This window comes from Oncorhynchus mykiss, chromosome 18 (assembly GCF_013265735.2).
Source record: "Oncorhynchus mykiss isolate Arlee chromosome 18, USDA_OmykA_1.1, whole genome shotgun sequence".
NCBI classification, from domain to species: Eukaryota; Metazoa; Chordata; class Actinopteri; order Salmoniformes; family Salmonidae; genus Oncorhynchus; species Oncorhynchus mykiss.
The window spans coordinates 25,434,405-25,450,918 of record NC_048582.1 but is presented as its reverse complement, the minus strand read 5'-3'; the positions used below and the strand labels follow the sequence as shown (position 1 = coordinate 25,450,918).

The 16,514-nt window shown below is 43.0% G+C and overlaps 1 pseudogene across 1 annotated transcript; it reads left to right on the top strand.

The window, feature by feature from the left end:
- Positions 1–10,571: 10,571 nt before the first annotated feature.
- On the top strand, positions 10,572–12,996 carry LOC110496923 (annotated as a pseudogene). Its single transcript, XR_002469620.2, has 3 exons — positions 10,572–11,097; positions 11,256–11,575; positions 11,815–12,996. The product of XR_002469620.2 is annotated as a growth/differentiation factor 8 (transcript).
- The last annotated feature ends 3,518 nt before the right edge of the window (positions 12,997–16,514 follow it).

Here is a 16,514-nt window from a genome sequence, read left to right as displayed (position 1 = left end):
GAGTCACCAGTCAGCCAGGAGCTGCCAGAGTCGCCAGTCAGCCAGTCAGATGCCAGAGTCGCCAGTCAGCTGCCAGAGTCGCCAGTCAGCTGCCAGTCGCCAGTCAGCTGCCAGAGTCGCCAGTCAGCTGCCAGAGTCGCCAGTCAGCTGCCAGAGTCGCCAGTCAGCTGCCAGAGTCGCCAGTCAGCTGCCAGAGTTGCCAGTCAGCTGCTAGAGTCGCCAGTCAGCCAGGAGCTACCAGAGTCGCCAGTCAGCCCGGAGCTGCCAGAGTCGCCAGTCAGCCCGGAGCTGCCAGAGTCGCCAGTCAGCCCGGAGCTGCCAGAGTCGCCAGTCAGCCCGGAGCTGCCAGAGTCGCCAGTCAGCCCGGAGCTGCCAGAGTCGCCAGTCAGCCCGGAGCTGCCAGAGTCGCCAGTCAGCCCGGAGCTGCCAGAGTCGCCAGTCAGCCCGGAGCTGCCAGAGTCGCCAGTCAGCCCGGAGCTGCCAGAGTCGCCAGTCAGCCAGGAGCTGCCAGAGTCGCCAGTCAGCCAGGAGCTGCCAGAGTCGCCAGTCAGCCAGGAGATGCCAGAGCCGTCAGTCAGCCAGAAGCTGCCAGAGCCGTCAACCAGCCTGAGCTACCTCTCAGTCCTGAGCTGCCCCTCAGTCCGGAGCTGCCCCTCAGTCCTGAGCTGCCCCTCAGTCCGGAGCTGCCCCTCAGTCCGGAGCAGTTTGTTAAGTCCGGAGGTGTCCCTCAGTCCTGTGGGCCTATTTCTTAGGGTTCCCAGGTCAGGGTCTGTGGCAAGGGTCGCCGTTCCTATGAGGCCACAGAGGCGGACTAAGACTATGGTGGAGTGGGGTCCACGTCCAGCGCCAGAGCCGGAAGTGAGTTGAGTGGCGTTCTATGTTTTGTGTTTCTGGGTTGGTCTTCTGTGTTCGGCCTAGTATGGTTCTCAATCAGAGGCAGGTGTCCTTAGTTGTCTCTGATTTGAGAATCATACTTAGGTAGCCTGGGTTTCACTGTTGTTTTGTGGGTGATTGTTTCCGTGTCTGTGTTTTTCACCACACGGTACTGTTTCGGTTTTGTCATTTCCCGTATTCATTTATTGTTTTTGTATTTCATAGTGTTCAGTGTTTTTGTTATTAAAAACGATATGGACACTTACCATGCTGCGTTTTGGTCCGAACCTTGGAGGAGGAAAACCCTTACATTTTCTCCTACGTTGCGGATGAGAGAATGGCTTAAGATAAGACTTGCTCTATGTCAGATCGAACAGGCCCTCCGTGGAACACCCCTGCCTGGGTATGCATTGGAAGACAACGTCTGCGGGCGAGGTGATTTGAAAGCCATAATCTCTTCAGTGGCATATAGTCCGGACTCCAAAGTGACAATTTTAGGTTGTGCCGAATTCAATAGTTTAAATGCCAGCAAATGAGTTAGCTCGTATGTATTTTCAAAAGTCTGCACAGAGGTCAACTATTTTGTGCCTGTCTTTAGCTTTAGGTGGGGAGATTACTTAAAAGTCCTTGAAATGATCAAACTTTTGTAAACTCTTTTCCAACATCGTGAACATTTGCGTTGATGGGTACTTCTGTCTTCAAGACAGAACCTGGGCCTAAAGACAAGAAGGTTGATATATCATGGAAAATAAAACATACGAAACCTGGAAGGCGCTGGAGATTAAGGGGGGAAGAGACAGTGACTGAACCGGTCATCTTGACGATGGGGATTTAGAGATGGATGGTGGTGGTGGTTTACAATATATCATTCCCAATGCCCTTTTCTCTAAGAAAATAATTACTTATAAAACATGTATATGTAGGATTGTTCAGTAATCATGTGTAATATGTATGCATTTCGGTACTAAAGATTTTAAAAATGTAATTTACATTGAATGCAATCTCTCATTCTGACCAGGAAGTTATAATGAACACAGTCCTCTCAGTGGCACCCGCTCTATAATTAGTAATAATTATGTGGTAAAATGTATACTTTCTGACTTCCTACCAGGTCAGACCTGAGTACTGTATGTAAACTCTCTCTCTCTCTCAGAGATATGGCATGGTTCCTCCCTAGTTTAAATCCTAGGCTTATGACTTCTAGGGAGAGTTTCCTAGATGCTGTGCTTCGGCATATGCATTGATTTGTCTTAGAATGTATTCTTTGCATGTGACAATTACAGTTTGATTTGAAATACACTTCCAGGCTGTGTTTTGGCTATTTGACCAAGAAGGAGAGTGGTGGAGTGCTGCATCAGATGACCTGGCCTCCACAATCACCTCAACCCAATTGAGATGGTTTGCGATGAGTTGGACTGCAGAGCGAAGTAAAACCAGCCAACAAGTGCTCAGCATATGTGGGAACTCCTTCAAGACTGTTGGAAAAACATTCCTTGTGAAGCTAGTTGAGAGAATGCCAAGAGTGAGCAAAGCTGTCATCAAGGCAAAGGGGGGTTACTTTGAAGAATCTAAAATATATTTTTGGGATAATACGATTCCATATTTTTGATGTCTTCACTATTGTACTACAATGTAGAAAATAGTACAAATAAAGAAAAACCCTCATGTTCCTCATGTTCCAGCTGTTTCGGTGTCAGCCCGTTCATTTCATGTTCTAAAGTGGGAGAAGGAAAAACATTCACTTACTGACTATACTTGAAACACAGACCTGTAAATAGATTATCTATTACAGATGGAGAATAAAACACCTCACCTCTGTTTTTAAGAGTATTTTCCTTAAAGTAATTCTTGTCTTGAAGGTATTCCAGAGACTTTATATTATGATCTGCTTCCTAGGGTTAGATTCTTATTTTTTAGAGTAAGTAACTCACAGACTCTAGAGAAGCTTTAACCAAGTTTAATTCTGCCCAAAGGGTCTGTACAGCTGTAATTCAGACAACCCAACATTTCTCCCATCACAGATATATATATCCCACTTAAGACACTCCTCCTTCTCTCCAATCCTTACATCTTGGTTCTACAGGAAAAGAGTAATGGAATACTAAACCCTTATTACTCCCTTCAGGGGATCTGACCTCACCTCCTGACCTCAACCCCTCCTTCGGCTAGTCCACAGATGTCCATCTGTCTCCCTATATCAATCCTTTGAGCTCCTCCCGTCCACCCAGCACAATCCACAGCCACTCTGTCTTTCTACAGATCTCACTCCTTAATGTACTTATGCGTCTGATCTATCATGTCTTTAATATCTCAATGTTCAAAATGTCGAATCCAACAGTCCCTGCTCTTGAACAAGAGCATCCTAATGTTCAATTTATATAAACTTGGAAATGACTAAACAGATCAACAACGATAATAAAATATGAATAAAACAACGAACAAATGATTATTAAACAAACTAACAAATGGAACAAACTATGAACAAACATTCACCGCGAGGATTACAAATTCAGAGACTTATGGCCTCTGTACTATGATCACACAATGTGATTTCCATCTACCATCACACAACAAAATGCCATTCCAGCTGAATCTGCTGTCTTGTTCTATGCCAGATGGAGCAGCTTTTAGTTTCTCTACTTCCCCCTTCTGGTTCCTAAGAGAGTAATAGCACAAGACTTGGAAAGCAACAACAAAACATAAAACATTACAGTATTAACAATGTGATAAGCTATGCATCATTTTACATGCATGAAAACCAAAGTCTGAGACCCTGACAATTCCCACTCTCTCTTCACATGACTCCCGGATACTTTCCTGCGGCGTTTCCACAAAAATGAAAGCTCTAAAAAGCTTCCTCGTGCTTTCACCCAGTCTTCCCCTTTAGGCCCCAGGTTCCGAGAGGTGTTCCCAAGTCATGTCACTAGCAAGTGAGATAAACGTGCTGGATCAGATAGATGAAAAACCTGACATGCAGGAACATGTACTGCAAATCACTGATGGAACTGTTCCACCAGGAAACAATCAACATATAGTATATGATGGAAACGATCACTCACCTGAACCTTGTTTTTCATGTCTTTGACTTTGCTGTCCAGCTTTTGTTTCTCCAGAACCAATGCTAGTCTGTGTGTTTTCTCTGTCGGACTGAGAAGAAAATACTGTTCATTTAACTCCACAGTTAAATGGCCTGCTGCCATTCCTGAGCAAGCTCTGTACTGGTGGTGCCCAGATCCCGCAACTGAATCAACTTCAGGAGATGGTCCTGGCGCTTGCTGGACTTTCTTGGGCGCCCTGAAGCCTTCTTCACAACAATTGAACCACTCTCCTTGAAGTTCTTGATGATCCGATAAATGGTTGATTTAGGTGCAATCTTACTGGCAGCAATATCCTTGCCTGTGAAGCCCTTTTTGTGCAAAGCCATGATGACGGCATGTGTTTCCTTGCAGGTAACCATGGTTGACAGAGGAAGAACAATGATTCCAAGCACCACCCACCTTTTGAAGCTTCCAGTCTGTTATTCAAACTCAATCAGCATGACAGAGTGATCTCCAACACTCACACCTGTGTTAGTAACGAGAGAATCACTGACATGATGTCAGCAGGTCCTTTTGTGGCAGGGCTGAAATGCGGTGGAAATGTTTTATGGGATTCAGTTCATTTGCATGGCAGAGGGACTTTGCAATTAATTGCAATTCATCTGATCACTCTTCATAACATTCTGCAGTATATGCTAATTGCCATCATACAAACTGAGGCAGCAAAATTCATATTTGTGTCATTCTCAAAACTTTTGGCCACGACTGTACAAGCAATAAAGTATGGAAGGCCATTGGCAGTAAGGCCTGAGATCATACTACACCTGGAGGTTTCCTTTGAACTTGCGGATGTTGTGTTGTCGCAGGAGGTCTTTCTCCAGGGCGAAGCGGCTGTGTTGGTCATCAAGCTGGGCTAGGAGATCGTGGAAGCGGACAGTGGCCAGCGATTCTTCAACAGCCACATTATCCATATGGATTGGATCATTGACATACTGTATATCAAATTGGATGAAAGAGATGAAATACAATAAAATACTGATATAATAGAACAGAGTAGAGTATAGTAGAATACCGGTCAAATAGAATAGATCTTTGTATATCCATTTTACAGCAGCTTCTCTGCAGTCTTCATCCCTGCTTGCTTACCAGTCGACGCTCTCAATCCACTTGCTGAGGTATCGTCTGATGTCCAAGGGGAATGCTCCTGGAATTTAGGGTCCAGTAGTTTCAGCTGGCACCAATGGGCCATCAAGACCAGAGATCAATAAAAGTAAAGGTATTATGACAATGTACAGTTGAAGTCAGAAGTTTACATACACCTTAGCCAAATACATTTAAGCTCAGTTTTTCACAATTCCTGACATTTGATATTAGTAAAAATGATCTGTCTTAGGTCAGTTAGGATCACCACTTTATTTTAAGAATGTGAAATGTCAGAATAATAGTAGGAAGAATTATTTATTTAAGCTTTTATTTCTTTCATCATATTCCCAGTGGGTCAGAAGTTTACATACACTCAATTAGTATTTGGTAGCATTGCCTTTAAATTGTTTAACTTAGGTCAAACGTTTCGGGAAGCCTTCAACAAACTTCCCACAATAAGTAGGGTGATTTTTACTCCATTCCTCCTGACAGAGCTGGTATAACTGAGTCAGGTTTGTGGGCCTCCTTGCTCGCACACACTTTTTCAGTTCTGCCCACACATTTTCTATAGGATTGAGGTCAGCGCTTTGTGATGGCCACTCCAATACCTTGATTTTGTTGTCCTTAAGCCATTTTGCCACAACTTTGGAAGTATGCTTAGAGTCATTGTTCATTTGGAAGACCCATTTGCGACCAAGCTTTAACTTCCTGACTGTTGTCTTGAGCTGTTGCTTCAATATATGCACATAATTTCCCTTCCTCATGATGCCATCTATTTTGTGAAGTGCACCAGTCCCTCCTGCAGCAAAGCACCCACACAACATGATGCTGCCACCCCCGTGCTTCACGGTTGGGATGGTGTTCTTTGGCTTGCAAGCCTCCCCCTTTTTCCTCCAAACATAACGATGGTCTTTATGGCCAAACAGTTCTATTTTTGTCTCATCAGACCAGAGGACATTTCTCCAAAAAGTATGATCTTTGTCCCCATGTGCAGTTGCAAACCGTAGTCTGGCTTTTTTTATGGCGGTTTATGAGCAGTGGCTTCTTCCTTGCTGAGCGGCCTTTCAGGTTGTGTCGATATAGGACTTGTTTTACTGTGGATATTGTCGTAGATAATTGTTTCAGAAATATAATACTGTCTATAGAAATATAATACTCTCAGAAGAACTTTGTGAATTCAATGTAGACTTTAATACAAGTTATTAAGAGCCGTGCTGGTCCGCGGAATAGCCGCCGCTTCTTAGCACTGGCTCTGCTTTTATACATACATAGTATTTGTGTACATCACATATGTAAATAAAGTTACTCCCCCTTAGTATCTGCTTTTGGTTACAACGATGGCAGAACTCTTTCCATGTTCTAAAAATAATGTATGTACTGCATGCTTATGTTTTACGTGTTAGTCATCAGTTATCTTGCCTACATCTTTCTTCCAGTATCCTGCTGACCATAGCACGTTCAGCTGTCATGAATGCACGTATGGTCTTGGTTAATGTATTCTTTCAAAAATAGAGTATGGTCTGGGTGTCATATGGCCTGGATATCATCTTCTCTTAATGTGCATGTCCTTGCTACTTCAGCCCAGCAGCCAAACCTATCTCCTTGCAATGCTGAGCTTTCCTCAATGGTTCGCTCCAACAATATATATACTTTTGTACCTGTTTCCTCCAGAATCTTCACAAGTTCCTTTGCTGTTGTTCTGGGATTGATTTGCACATTTCACACCAAAGTACATTCATCTCTAGGAGACAGAATGCGTCTCCTTCCTAAGCAGTATGACGGATGAGTGGTCCCATGGTGTTTATATTTGCATACTATTGTTTGTACAGATGAACGTGCTAACTTCAGGTGTTTGGAAATTGCTCCCAAGGATGAACCAGACTTGTGGAGGTCCTAAAAAAAAATCTGAGGTCTTGGATGATTTATTTTGATTTTCCCATGATGTCAAGCAAAGAGGCACTGAGATTGAAGGTAGGCCTTGAAATACATCCACAGGTACACCTCCAATTGACTCAAATTATGTCAATTAGCCTATTAGAAGCTTCTAAAGCCATGACATCATTTTCTGGAATTTACCAAATTGTTTAAAGGCCCAGTCAACTTAGTGCATGTAAACTTCTGACCCACTGGAATTGTGATACATATAAGTGAAATAATCTGTCTGTAAAAAAAATTGCTGGAAAAATTGCTTGTGTCATGCACAAAGTAGATGTCCTAACCGACTTGCCAAAACTATAGTTTGTGAACAAGACATTTGTGGAGTGGTTGAAAAACAAGTTTTAATTACTTAATTACTTTTAATTACTTACCTAAGTGTATGTCAATTTCCGACTTCAACTGTATGTCTCTGATCAGAACAGGAACCCGACAACAACATGAATAATAATTCACCTTCATATGTCTGGCATGTAGCAGCTTGTTGTCCTCCCTGCCCCATTACCCCCATCTCAACACAACAGTTCTGCCCCATTTCCAAACAGTAGCTAGGTTTTCATCCAATTTGCGACAGATTATCAAGCAAATATTCTATAATCTGCACAAAACAATATATGCATTTCCTCTTAGGGATGTGTTTCCAACAAACATACTTTTTTGTGGATAAAAGGCTGTGCTTATGACTTGGTGTACATTTTTTTTTAATCACTTTGAAGTTAATTCCCATGTACAGAAAGAAAAATACAAATTAAATGGGTTTCCATCGCATTTTCAACTCTACTGATGGTTTTGTCACAAAAACTGCTGCGTTAGCTTTATATAGCAAATGTGCCCACTCTGGTTTTGGCACATGTGCTCTAGCCAACAGCTTGCAGACACAGTGCGGGTAGGCAACCAACATTATGAGATTATCAGGACAAAGGTAAGACCCAGATGCAGACAGTGTCGAAGAAACAATCTTTATTACAGCAACAGGGGCAAAGGTACAGAACGGCAGGCAGGCTCAGGGTCAGGTCAGGCAGAGGTCGGTAATTCAGAGGTGGGGCAAAGGTCCACGACAGCTGGCAGGCTCAGGATCAGGGTCAGGCAGAGTGGTCAGGCGGGCGGGCTCAGGGTCAGGACAGGCAAAGGTCTAAACCAGGAGGACGAGAAAAGAGAGGCTGGGGAAAAGCAGGACCGGATACAAAAAAATTCTGGTTGACTTGACAAACAAGCCAAACTGGCTACAGACAAACAGAGAACACAGGTATGAATACACAGGGGATAATGGGGAAGATGGATGACCCGTGGAGGGGGGAGGAGACAATCACAAGGACATGTGATACAGATCAGGGTGTGACAGAGATTGTTATGGATAAGAGCGGTATTATTTTATTTGTCAAACAGCAGCCATGGCATCGATCATCATGTCACCAGAATAAGACTCTCGATATTCATTGGAAAGTTACGTCAAGTTCATCACCTTGCACATTCAGACCCTCACCCTGTGATGTTCATCATAATGTATTTAACCTGTAGCCTAATAAACTGTATGCTTTCCCAAGTTGTAGTGGGAGGACACACAACATATCATGACTACAAATGTACTTCCATATGATGGTTATTAACTATATCAATAGCCTATTTGCGCATAAAGATTATTTCTCACATAATTAATTTGACTCACAAAAAAACGTCCCACCATGTCGAACGAACAAATTGTCTGGTCGACATTTATACAATTTTACGAGTATTTCATGTTTCCATAGCTCGGCCATGACTTGTTTCATGAGTCAGGTAATTCATATGCATGAAGTTTAAACATAATATCCCTCTCCTTTGTGAAGTGTTGCTATAAAAGGCTGTAACACCACTGCTATAAAAAAATGTATTGCCTTACCTTTGATGAGGGAAAATAAATCACAGAGAACAGACTTCTCTGTTAAAATGTAGGCTACAAAAATCACAAGGGCAAAAGTCTGGAAGGCAGTGAAACCTGCATGTGGAAATAAGTATTATCCAATCTGTGTTTAAAATTCCATCTGGGAATTTCATCAGTATTTTCCCAGGTTTTATGCAGCATTCACATGCTAGTCGAAACTAGGAAATGTCTGACTTGCTAACTGATTGAACACGACTCGTGTATAACTACAACTTCCGGTTTTCCTTGTTCCGGCTAATATATGAACGCTGCATCATGCCTCGGTAAACACCCACACTAACCACTTTTCCATCCACAGTTTTATGCGAGTGCAGTCATGCATTGAAAAAATATATAATGACAGCTGTGATGGAAACAGGAATTTTCGGGACAATTTTATAAATCCCGACAGATCATTTGTTCGATTGCATAGTGGGATCTTTTTGTGTCAGTCAAATGAATAATGCGATAAATGTTGGTGGAAACGCCTTTATGTGCAAATATTGATATAATAACCATCATATTAAAGTAAACTTGGAGTCATGCGATGATATGGTGTGTGATGGTCCTTCTACTTCTACAAGTTTTAATGACTCCACTCCAACCTAAGTGTATGTTAATTAACTTACGACTTCAACTGTATGTATACTGTAGCTAAGAAAGTAATACTAAGTGTATGTTGTGTAGTAAAATGTTAGTAGCCCATGTGCCTCACCCTAATAATTTGGTGTATTTTCACCTCTTAATTTCACCTAATGTTCTGACTTGGTGGTACACACGTAGCCTATAACCTGTATTTGAGAAATGTAATCATCCAATATTGTAAGAGCTTTCATTATTTATTCTACGGTTGTGACTTGGTGTACAGGGAGAATACTGTAAGAACGGCTCATGTTCTGAATTTTGTTGCTGTACATTTTAAAAGTGCTAAACAAATAGTTATATGGACTACGTCCATCCTAGCTCACTCATTAATGTCTTAATCGAAATTATGGATTACCTCTAATCCACTTGTCATCCCTTATGCCACTTGTCATCCCTTGTCATCCCTTATGTACATCTCAATTGTCATTAGAAACCACATTTGTTTAAGCAAGTCAGCCATATCAGCGATGATTTTTTAAAAGGCAGTAAATGAGGCTGAATGAACTGTTCTGCTGCCAGACAAGGCTCCGCTGATAGCTAGGTGTAGCAGTGGTAAGGTGTTGGGGACTGCTGTTAGGACAGATTTATGTAGCCCCTATCAGTTTGTGGGGACCGTTTGTCACCATTATAGTGCAATTAATGAATTGTTTAGTATTGTGTAGTAGCTTTGCTGGCATGCATCCCACATTTTTTTTTTTTTTTTGCCCCAACAAGATTTCCATGCTAAAATTGCCACAGAACATTTGCTATTTAATGCAACAGTTTTTGTGACAAAATTACGGTAGAGTTGAAAATGAGATGGAACCACAATGGACTTTAGATTTTTATTCTGTACATAAAAAAACGTGCGTGAAAAAGTAGGCGTACATTTTGTGTGCACTATGTCATCAGGCACTGATTTGTATTCACAACAAGTCATTTTGGTGGAAACACACCCAATGGAACATAATATTTTCTTTATGTGGATTCTACAATATTCCCATGAAATCTGTTGCCAATAGGATGGAAACATAGGCCAATTACTGGAAGCATGTACTATAGCATTTTAAAACAGCCTCTTTAAAACTGAATCAAAACATTCAACTCTAATGCAGCCAATCAGAATCATAAAAGGGGAGATTATTTAAAAAATTGTCATTCAAATACTTGTCACTGTGTTATATAGACCTGGAATATGCTATTCTGTACAAAGTGGGGTTAAAAAGACAAGTGACAGGATGCAATGTATGCTTTACCTTAAACTCATAGGTGCACTTGGCACCACCATGGGGGTGAATGAAACCACAAGGCACCAAACCAACGTAACAACAGTGGATGGAGAAGTACAGCAATGCTCAACCTGCGAGTTCAGAGAACAGAACAGACTAATGAGACTCGCAACATCAGATCCCAAATTCTCAGCATTCTGAGGCTCGAGCAGGCTCCAAACAAACATCAGCAGATAAATGATCAGGCAGCTCTTACCAAAAGCTCCCATCCTTTCACAATTTACAGACCAGTATGAGCATCGTGTGGAGGGTGAGGAGCGTGCCCCAACTGAAACGATCATATCCATGGCAACACGTAAGTAATTACTTATTTTCTCATACCAAAGTGGGTAGTTTATGCCTGCCATGCGCCATGGAACCAGAAAAGTGTGTGCTTAAATTCACCAGTGTGGGGTGCGTAATTGGGTTCCAAATGGACAAAACTGGGACTTATTCTAACTCTTATCTTTTTAGCTGGACCAATGTCACAACAAGACGGAATACCATCTTGTTGTTTCTTCAATCTCAGTCCGAAGATTCGACCTAACAACATTTTACATGCACAACTTTGGGTGAACCTGCGGCCGGCTGAGGGAAACTCGCGCATACGGATCCTCTCCCTGAAAATCGATGTGGCTTCTGGTGCAAGCTCTTGGCAAAGTGTAGACATAAATCAATTACTCAAAACCTGGCTTCATCAGCCCGAAACTCATTATGGTCTCGAGATCAAAGCTTATGATTCGAAAAGGCAGGATTTAGCTGTCACAGTAGCAGAGTTGGGAGAAGAGGGACTGGTAAGTACAGGCCTACAGTGTATTAATGTAATTATATCTTAATGATTTGGAATGTGGTTTTGCCTTTAGTCATCATAATATGTTGGTTACAAGGTTTAATAAAATATATTAATATTAATAACCATGTATAAACATAAATCAATCCACAGAGGAGATTTCATTCCATCAGAGTTATGCCACCAGATGTTTGTAGTGCTGTTTTGTTTTGGATTACCTTCTTATTGACATTCAATTCACAGCAACCCTTCATGGAGGTGAAGATATCGGAGAACCTAAAGCGTTCCCGGAGGGACTCAGCCCTGGACTGTGATGAGGAGTCCTCAGAGACGCTGTGTTGCCGCTACCCCCTCACCGTCGACTTTGAGGCCTTTGGCTGGGACTGGATCATTGCCCCCAAACGCTACAAGGCCAACTACTGTTCTGGAGAGTGTGAGTACATGCACCTCCAGAAGTACCCCCACACTCACCTGGTGAACAAGGCTAGCGCCCGGGGTACCACAGGGCCCTGTTGTACTCCAACTAAGATGTCCTCCATCAACATGCTCTACTTCAACCGCATGGAGCAGATCATTTATGGGAAGATACCATCTATGGTGGTGGACCACTGTGGCTGCTCCTGAGCGGGAGGATGAGAGGACAGGACAAAACACACACGCACATTGTGTTGTGTAATGAGTTAAAAAAGTTATCCCAAAGTGAACCCTCTTACAAGAATCCATAATATTTTTGCATAAACGGCTACAGGAGACATGTGAAGTTTGAAAAACATGAACCTTTTGCTCTGAGTGAGGACATGAACTGCCCATACTCTCCCCCCAAGGTTCGTCCCGCAATGTGGCTGGAACTGCTAGAAATATTTAAGGACACATAACACAATTGTCATAGGAGTGCAAAACCTGCACTGAAACAGATGTCCCCGATATTGTGGATCACAGGATTTTGGAACAGCTTGGTGGTCCTCAGAACACAGTGTCACATACAGAGCTACTCTAATAGCCTACATGAATTGAAACCAAAAATGGTATGTTCCTTATGTAGCTAAATGTTTCAGGCCTATAGTCATATTATATTGTGATCAGTTTAGCCTACAGATTATGCTAGGCATTAGAGCTTTCCTAGTACCATATCAACTCAAATCAATTCATATTTGGCACACGGTCAAATATTATTGCACTGGTGGAGCTAGGAAAACAATAACAACTGCTAAATATTTGTATGTGACCAATAATTAAGGTTGCACATTTTGGGGATTTTTCAGAGGTGGAAACTTTCTGTGGGAATTAACAGAAATATATGGGAATTAACAGAAATATTTTTTAATTAATATTAATACCATTTAAATGTAGATTTTTTTGCATTGGATATACAGTATTTACCATATCATATGGAGAAAGAAACATTTTAAACCTTGTAAAAAAGGGAGTACCAGTACCAGATTAATGTGCAGATGTACAAAGTATTTCAGGTAGATATGTACATGAAGGCAGGGTAGGCATCAGGATAGATAATAATGTTTGTGTGTTTGTGTTGTTTTGGTATGTGTGTGTGCGTATGTAGTGAATGTTTATGTGTATGGGTTTTGTGTGGGAGTGTCAATGTATTGTGTGTGAGTGTGTGTGTATATGGTGTGCATATATAGTCAAGTGAGTGTGCATAGGGTCAATGCAAGATAGGGTCAGTGCAGATAGTTTGTGTACTATTAATTTACTATTTAAATCAAATAAAATTGTATTTGTCACATGTGCTGAATATAACTGGTGTAGACCTTGCAATGAAATGCTTACCTACAAGCCCTTAACCAACAATGCAGTTTTAAGAAAAATACCTAAAAATACCTAAAAAAATAAGAAATAAAAGTAACAAATAATTAAACAGCAGCAGTAAAATAACAGTAGCTAGGCTTTATATAGGGGGTGCCGGTACAGAGTCAATGTCACCGGTGATGGTGTTCATGTGTGTCATGTCCAGCCTTTCAAAGCCCTTCATAATTACACATGTGAGTGCTTTAGGCAGGTAAGTAATTTAGGCAGGTTAGCTTAGATCTTTTGGGAACAGGGACAATGGTGGTCGGCTTGAAACATGTTTGGATTACAGACTGGCATAGCCGTAGGGGTGCTGCAGCATATATATACTTTTTTATTACACTTTTTTATTACACCCCCCGGTTGGTGGATTTAAAAAAAAAATTGCAGCACCACCCCCAAACTACTTCCTGCGGCTATGCAGACTGGGACAAGGAGAGTTTGAAAATGTCAGTGAAAATACTTGCCAGCTGCGCATGCTTTGAGAAAGCACCTTGGTATTCTCTCTGGTCCGGCTGCCTTGTTGATTGATAACCTGTTAAACGTATTGCTCACATCGGCCATGGAGAGAAAGATCACACAAGGCACAGTCTTATATTCCTTGAAAACAGGCATTTAGCTCGTATGGGAGTTCTGCATTGCTGGGCAACTCATACAACTCATACATAAGACGAACGTCGGAGCCAGTGTAATAGGATTCCACCTCCCTCCTTGTCCTTTTACATGTTTGATGTCTTGTCGGAGGTTGTAGCATGCTTTCTTGTATGCGTCCATGTATGTGTCCCGTTCCTTGTAGGTGGTAGCTACGCCACTAGCTTACACCACTAGCGCTAACTGCATCTTGCCATTTCACATCGGCTACACTCACCCCCCTTTTGACCTCCTCCCTCTTTCCGCAGCAACCAGTGATCCGGGTCAACAGCATCAATGTAACAGTATAGACTTTATGTCCGTCCCCTCGCCCCGACCTGGGCGCGAACCAGGGACGCTCTGCACACGTCAACAGTCACCCTCGAAGCATCGTTACCCATCACTCCACAAAAGCCGCGGCCCTTGCAGAGCAAGGGGAACCACTACTTCAAGGTCTCAGAGCAAGTGACATCACCGATTGAAACACCACTAGCGCTAACTAGCTAGCCATTTCACATCGGCTACACTAGCTCGGGGATTCAATCTAGCAACCTTTCGGTTACTGGCCCAACGCTCTAAAGTCAAATCAAATCAAATGTTATTTGTCACATACACATGGTTAGCAGATGTTAATGCGAGTGTAGCGAAATGCTTGTGCTTCTAGTTCCGACAATGCAGTAATAACCAACGAGTAATCTAACTAACAATTCCAAAACTACTACCTTATACACACGTGTAAAGGGATAAAGAATATGTAGATAAAGATATGTGAATGAGTGATGGTACAGAACGGCATAGGCAAGATGCAGTAGATGGTATCGAGTACAGTATATACATATGAGATGAGTATGTAAACAAAGTGGCATAGTTTAAAGTGGCTAGTGATACATGTATTACATAAAGATGCAGTAGATGATATAGAGTACAGTATATACGTAGACATATGAGATGAATAATGTAGGGTATGTAAACATTATTTTAAGTAGCATTGTTTAAAGTGGCTAGTGATATATTTTACATCAATTCCCATTATTAAAGTGGCTGGAGTTGAGTCAGTGTGTGGGCAGCAGCCACTCAATGTTAGTGGTGGCTGTTTAACAGTCTGATGGCCTTGAGATAGAAGCTGTTTTTCAGTCTCTCGGTCCCAGCTTTGATGCACCTGTACTGACCTCGCCTTCTGGATGATAGCGGGGTGAACAGGCAGTGGCTCGGGTGGTTGTTGTCATTGATGATCTTTATGGCCTTCCTGTGACATCGGGTGGTGTAGGTGTCCTGGAGGGCAGGTAGTTTGCCCCCGGTGATGCGTTGTGCGGACCTCACTACCCTCTGGAGAGCCTTATGGTTGTGGGCGGAGCAGTTGCCGTCCCAGGCGGTGATACAGCCCGACAGGATGCTCTCGATTGTGCATCTGTAGAAGTTTGAGTGCTTTTGGTGACAAGCCAAATTTCTTCAGCCTCCTGAGGTTGAAGAGGCGCTGCTGCACCTTCTTCACGATGCTGTCTGTGTGGGTGGACCAATTCAGTTTGTCTGTGATGTGTACGCCGAGGAACTTAAAACTTACTACCCTCTCCACTACTGTTCCATCGATGTGGATAGGGGGGTGTTCCCTCTGCTGTTTCCTGAAGTCCACAATCATCTCCTTAGTTTTGTTGACGTTGAGTGTGAGGTTATTTTCCTGACACCACACTCCGAGGGCCCTCACCTCCTCCCTGTAGGCCGTCTCGTCGTTGTTGGTAATCAAGCCTACCACTGTTGTGTCGTCCGCAAACTTGATGATTGAGTTGGAGGCGTGCGTGGCCACGCAGTCGTGGGTGAACAGGGAGTACAGGAGAGGGCTCAGAACGCACCCTTGTGGGGCCCCAGTGTTGAGGATCAGCGGGGTGGAGATGTTGTTACCTACCCTCACCACCTGGGGGCGGCCCGTCAGGAAGTCCGGTACCCAGTTGCATAGGGCGGGGTCGAGACCCAGGGTCTCGAGCTTGATGACGAGTTTGGAGGGTACTATGGTGTTAAATGCTGAGCTGTAGTCAATGAGCAGCATTCTCACATAGGTATTCCTCTTGTCCAGATGGGTTAGGGCAGTGTGCAGTGTGGTTGAGATTGCATCGTCTGTGGACCTATTTGGGCGGTAAGCAAATTGGAGTGGGTCTAGGGTGTCAGGTAGGGTGGAGGTGATATGGTCCTTGACTAGTCTCTCAAAGCACTTCATGATGACGGAAGTGAGTGCTACGGGGCAGTAGTCGTTTCGCTCAGTTACCTTAGCTTTCTTGGGAACAGGAACAATGGTGGCCCTCTTGAAGCATGTGGAAACAGCAGACTGGGATAGGGATTGATTGAATATGTCCGTAAACACACCAGCCAGCTGGTCTGCGAATGCTCTGACGGCGCGGCTGGGGATGCCCCTGGGCCCAAGCCCGTAGGGGGCCCGAAAGGCAAAACAGAACAAAAAAAACATAGGAGCCCGCTCTCAATGTTCAAAATACACCAGAGAGCATAATTTACCCACA